Source organism: Somniosus microcephalus, chromosome 11, assembly GCF_052327205.1.
Source record: "Somniosus microcephalus isolate GS21.2 chromosome 11, FLI_Smic_1.0, whole genome shotgun sequence".
NCBI classification, from domain to species: domain Eukaryota; kingdom Metazoa; phylum Chordata; class Chondrichthyes; order Squaliformes; family Somniosidae; genus Somniosus; species Somniosus microcephalus.
The window spans coordinates 51,514,001-51,520,000 of NC_140997.1; the positions used below are offsets into that span (position 1 = coordinate 51,514,001).

The window sequence follows — 6,000 nt, forward strand, 5'->3', positions numbered from 1 at the left end:
GAAAGAGGTGGCTATAGAGATAGTGGATGCATTGGTTGTCATTTTCCAAAATTCCATCAATTCTAGAACGGTTCCCACGGATTGGAAGGTAGCAAATTTAAGAAAGGAGGGAGAGAGAAAACAGGAAACTACAGACCAGTTAGCCTGACATCAGTAGTAGGGAAAATGCTAGAATCTATTATTAAGGACGTGGTAACAGGGCACTTAAAAAATAATAGGATTGGGCAGAGTCAACACGGATTTATGAAAGGGAAATCATGTTTACTGAAATCGGTTAGAGTTTTTTTGAGGTTGTAACTAGCAGAATAGAAAAGGGGGAAACCAGTGGATGTGGTGTATTTGGAATTTCAGAAGGCATTCGATAAGGAGCCACACAAAAGAGGTTATTAAACAAAACTACGGCTCATGGGATTGAGGATTGGCTAACGGACAGAAAACAGAGAGTAGGAGTAAACGGGTCATTTTTGGGTTGGCAGGCTGTAACTAGTGGGGTACTGCAAGGATTAGTGCTTGGGCCTCAGCTATTCACAATCTATACCAATGATGTGGATGAGAGGGCCATGGGTAACATATCCAAGTTTGCTGATGATAGAAAGCTAGGTGGGAATGTAAGTTGTGAGGAGGATGCAAAGAGGCTTCAAGGAGATATAGACAGGCTAAGTGAATGGGCAAGAACATGACAAATGGAATATAATGTGGAGAAATGTGAAGTTATCCACTTTGGTAGGAAAAATAGAAAAGCAGAGTATTTTTAAATGGTGAGAGATTGGGAAATGTTGGTGTTCAGATGGACCTGGGTGTCCTTGTACAGGAGTCACTGAAAGTTAACATGCAGGTACAGCAAGCAATTAAGAAAGCAAATAGTATGTTGGCCTTCCATTTTAAGAGGATTTGAGTATAAGAGGGTTTGAGTATAAGTGTAAAGATGTCTTACTACAATTATATAGGGCCCTGGCAAGACCACTCCTAGAGTATCGTGTACAGTTTTGGTCTCTTTACCTAACGAAGGATATACTCGCCATAGAAGAAGTGCAATGAAGTTTCACCACACTGATTCCTGGGATGGGGGGATTGTCCTATGAGGAGAGATTGAGTAGACTAGGCCTATATTCTCTAGAGTTTAGAAGAATGAGAGGTGATCTCATTGAAACATACAAAATTCTTACAGGGCTTGACAGGGTAGAGGTAGGGAGGATGTTTCCCCTGGCTGGGGAGTCTAGAACCAGGGGTCACAGTCTCAGAATAAGAGGTCAGACATTTAGGACCGAGATGAGAATGTTTTCACTCAGAGGGTGGTGAATCTTTGGAATTCTCTACCCCAGAGGGCTGTTGAGTATATTCAAGTCAGACATTGATGGGTTTTTGGTTATTAAGGGAATCAAGGGATATGAGTATTGTGTTGGAAAGTGGAGCTGAGGTAGATCAGCCATGATCTTATTGAATGGCGGAGCAGGCTCGAGGGGCCGAATGTCCTACTCCTGCTCTTATTTCTTATACTCTTAAAATATACATTCATCTTTTGCACCCCAGGTCAGTATTTGGCACTTCCAACTCGGTTAGAGCGTGGGCTGTGTGCAGAATAAAGCTGACCAGTTAGTGTTGCATTATGGGACTGTTTTGTGCTCGATGCTTTCATGCTTCTCAGACCGGGAGGCCACTTTCGGGCGTTCGGTTGTCTTCTTGATGACATTAGCTGGCAAGTTCTCGGTGAACAAGCACACACAGGGAGACCACATGTAGGTTGTCATCACTCGGCATCTCAGGAGGCCATCGAATGGATAGCCAAACTAGTCATCCCATTACTGTATAAGCTTTTCCCGTCATACGAAACAACAACAATGTTTTGTGCTTTCAGCCACGCCCACAATGGACTGCATGAGAACAGCCCAAACTTATTTCACTTCAGACCCTTACATTCTACAGAGAAGAGATTGTTTTAAACAAATTTGATGAATTTGGCCTATTTTGAGGTGTTTGAACTTTACTATATAGCTGGGAATTAAGTGAAACCTAGGATTTTAACGTTGTTATTTGAGCCTGGAAATCTGAAACCAGATGAAGGTTTTCCTTCTGCGCCAGTCAGTCCATAAAAGTCCTCGATCTTCATTAGTGGGATGAAGAGCAACTCCAAATCCACCAGGCCCAACACGGCCTTCTCTACTGGTTTTACATGAAATAGGTCAAGGCAGTCTCAAACCAGTTCCCAATGGGTGCGAGGCCACAATACACGCGCTACTGGATTTGGCACAAATCATCATTAATATGAGAGTCTCACTCAAGTGAAGCCACATAATGACTGGTGCTATTGGGAGGTTGGGTTCAGGCATATTGGTAGAGCAGAGCAGGTGAAGGTTTAACCTTCAGCAGGCCATACCTGGCCTCACCTGGAAAGACTTGCTGCTTACATCAAGGCCCTGGAAATCAGTAGATCACCACTGTAAATCCAGCAGGAGTTTGCCAGGGCAGCTGCAAGCTCAGCCAGGACCCAGATACACCGAGTGCCAGCCCTGGGAATTCCTGCTATGCTTTATGAAGAGCAAAGCTTCCACCCTCCCCTTAAAAAAACAGTAACACAGATGGGGCGAGGCCAGGGTCTGGATTCCAGAAGAGTCCAGAGTTCCTGTACTGCAGCCCTCAGTAGAGACCAGGCACACCAACCTACTTGGGGGGGGGGGGGGTGGTGGTGGTGGTGGTGAGGGGGGTCAACGATGGAGCCCCGAGATGGGCACATGCTCGCATTTATGCCTAGTTACAGCCCCCTGCAGATTTTCTGGACCCGGGGGGGGGGGGGGGGGGGGGTTAAAATGAAAAATGTTCCATTCTCTAATGCTGACATCCCTAAAAGTTCACTGACACAAATATATATTTTCAAATGTGGTAAATAAAGTAAGGTTAATCTAAAAAGAAGCAAGACAGCTTTAATCAGACGAAAGGAAGACACGAAGACATTAAACAAGTTTCTGTTACTGTGAAAACTAATTTTTCAAACTTAAGGAGGTTTTAGATCAGCGTGCAAACATGGAGATGGCTGGAACTCAGGATATCCATTTTCAGTAGTAGTCTGGAATCTGAGCACTCAATGTGTAAAACGAAGTTGGGAAAAAAAGTTCTGGGTTTTCAATCAGCAGCATGAAGTGGTGCAGTCCCTGCAATCCAGGGTCTTACATGGGTTTCCACTCCTGACTTTCCAGGGCCCGTGTGGACTGTTAGGGGGTGAAATTGGTCTTGGGTGGTGGCTCAAAACAGGCGATAGCGCAAAACGGCCAATAGCGAATCGGCAGCCCGTTTTACAACCCTCTCGAGTTACTTTTCTATTGACTTAATTCGCCCATTTTGCACTACCATCCAAGAACAGTATCAGCAACCCCCACCCCACCAGTCCCTGTACTCTGGGACCCATGTCGAGTGGCATGCCCTGCAGCCTGTGCTCTTCTGGATATCCATGTCCAGTGCACATTGCTGATTTTGTTTGGCCCTCTCCAAATGCAGTAAGCTCCTCAATCTGTTCCGTTTGGAAACATTCTAGTACAACATATTGAATCAAACACATTTTTATAAAAACTTTAAAAAATTGTATTTATAAAAACAAGGGTCTTGGGATTTCAGGCTAGTATTCAAATGAGACAGAGACTCAGATTAAACAACAGGTCTGGATAGAAAATCACTTATTTTAAAGTCAAAGTAATCTGAAATGATTGAAGTGGTTGTAAATTGCTTTGCACCCACAATGACAGATAGGAGAGCAGCCAACCAGAGCTTCACAGTGGAGATGTCATTCATGAAATTTTATGGGATAACAACAAAGAAAACCACATTAATAATTGACCTATGTTTAGTCATGCCCAGTATTTCCTCGACAATTCTCCCAATCGCCCGCCGTAACTTCGGCGGAAACCTCAAACGTGGATTCCGCCCAAGTTAAGGTGGTCGTTCGTGGAAAGCACCAAGGACATTCCTGGATAGGAGATGATTCCCCCGTCATGTCCATTCTTGGGAAGACTTCAGGGGGTGGATTACAGGAAATTGTTTATAGATTTTTGGTGGAAATTTAAGACTGAGTCTGTAAACTGATGAAGTAAGCTAGCGGTCACATATGCAAAACATAGAAAGCCAACGCCGTAAATGTTAATTCTTGCACCCCATCTTCCACATCCCATTACTCGAAAGTGGCTTTATCGCCTCCGTGAGGAGCTTTTAGGTGGGTCCAATCCAGGAACAGCGAGCAACGACTCTGAGGAAACTTTAATTCCACAGTGCCGTGTTGGCAGCTGCCGCAGGTTTATATAACATCAGACACGGCTGCAATGTGAACTTCAGCGCCGTTCATGTTTATTTTAAAAATTCAGTAACACCGAGTGACTTGATTTTAATCACATTACCAACCAACAGTTCGGATCATCATCTCTGGCAAAAGCAGTGTGAAAAAACACCCCTTTAAAAAAAAAAGTGCATTTGTTGAAATAGTATCTCCTAATAGAAATTACTTTTCCAAACTTCTTGAGATAAACCTATTTTCAGAAATAGCTGAAAAGACGCCGTTGCAGTTCGGTGGTCAGTGGCAATGCACTTGTAAAGGTTGAATGTTTGGAGGTTCGGTGCGAAGGGCAGAGCCGGACTCGGATGGTTCAGGGACCATGTCCTCCAGGGGCCGCTACAACTACAGACAGCGGAAAACTTCCAGCGCCCCTTCCATTGGGAGAGCAAATGGTTGCGGAGAAGGATAAAACTTTACATTAAAAACAACAACAAATCACCAAACTGTTTGCATTGCCGCCTAACTCATCCTCGAGTCACTTCTTAAGCCAACTGGCAAAGAAAATACTACAACTGAGAGAAATATAAACAGAATTATATTAAACTCCCAAGTAGGATAGGGCGGGAGGGTCTCTAAATTAAAAAAAACTTTCCGCTTTAGAACTAAGTTTACAATACAGAATCCTCGCGTTTACAAAATTAAAAATCGGGAAGGGGAAAAAAAATCACATCCAACCATTCATTATTGCAAATACTAAACTGCTCGTGTCACCATCCCATCCCAGCGTAACGCGACTTATTTCTTCCATTTTTTTCCTTCTGCAATAACAACATGTCACGAACTTTTCTTCCCCTCCACTCGCTTCTATGCCTGAATAACATCCCAACATTGAACTCCGAATGCTGTAGTTTAATCTGCAAAGTTTCCAGTTACTTACACAAGGTATCGAACGGAGAAAGTCCAGGCGTGATGGTTCGAGTTGGGGCTGTGATTGTGGGCTTTTACAGATGTGTGTTTTTAAAAGTCTGCTCTCTGAGGCGTCTCCGTGTGATGTCAGTTAACTGGGCGCGGTGAGTCAATTGCATCTGTAAATTTCAGCCGCACAAGGCTTTCCCAACCTCCCCCGTCACACCCTATCTCCAAATACTCACCATCGCTCCACTCATTCTATAAGCAGCCTCAGGTGGAAATCCATGTTAATACTTAGCAAGTAAAACAAGTCAGCAAAATATTTTCCCCTCCTAATATATAGGAGAGGCTGGAGAAGCTGAGGTTGTTGTCCTCAGAGCAGAGGAGGTTAAGGGGAGATTTAATTGAGGCATTCAAAATCATAAAAAAGGTTTTGAAAGAGTAAATAAGGGGAAGCTCTCTACTTCTCGTTCCTCCTTTAAGATGCTTCTTAAAACCTACCTCTTTGACCAAGCTTTTGGTCATCTGCTCTAAAATCTCCTTATGTGGCTCATTGTCAAATTATGTTTGCTAACGCTCCTATGAAGCGCCTTGGGACGTTTTAGTACGTTAAAGGCGCTATATAAAGACAAGTTGTTGTTGTCGTTGAAGCTTTTTCTGCTGGCAGAAGGACTGGTAACCAGAGGACATAGATTTCAGGCAATTGGTAAAAGAACCTGAGGGGAGATGAAAAGATTTTTTTACGCTGGGAGTTGTTATGATCGGGAATTCACTGCCTGAAAGGGCGGTGGAAGTAGATTCAATAGTAACTTTCAAAAGGGAATTGGATAAATACT

General features: G+C 43.6%; 1 protein-coding gene across 3 annotated transcripts in view; it reads right to left on the bottom strand.

Annotated features, from left to right (window-relative positions):
* Positions 1-5,687, bottom strand: part of emp2 (epithelial membrane protein 2) — a 48,467-nt gene extending 42,780 nt beyond the window's left edge. The window contains exon 1 of one of the 3 annotated variants that reach the window (XM_086000626.1): positions 5,666-5,687. The gene's annotated coding sequence lies outside the window, so the exon portion shown is untranslated. The other 2 variants (XM_086000625.1, XM_086000624.1) reach the window with 2 other exon arrangements.
* Positions 5,688-6,000: the final 313 nt, after the last annotated feature.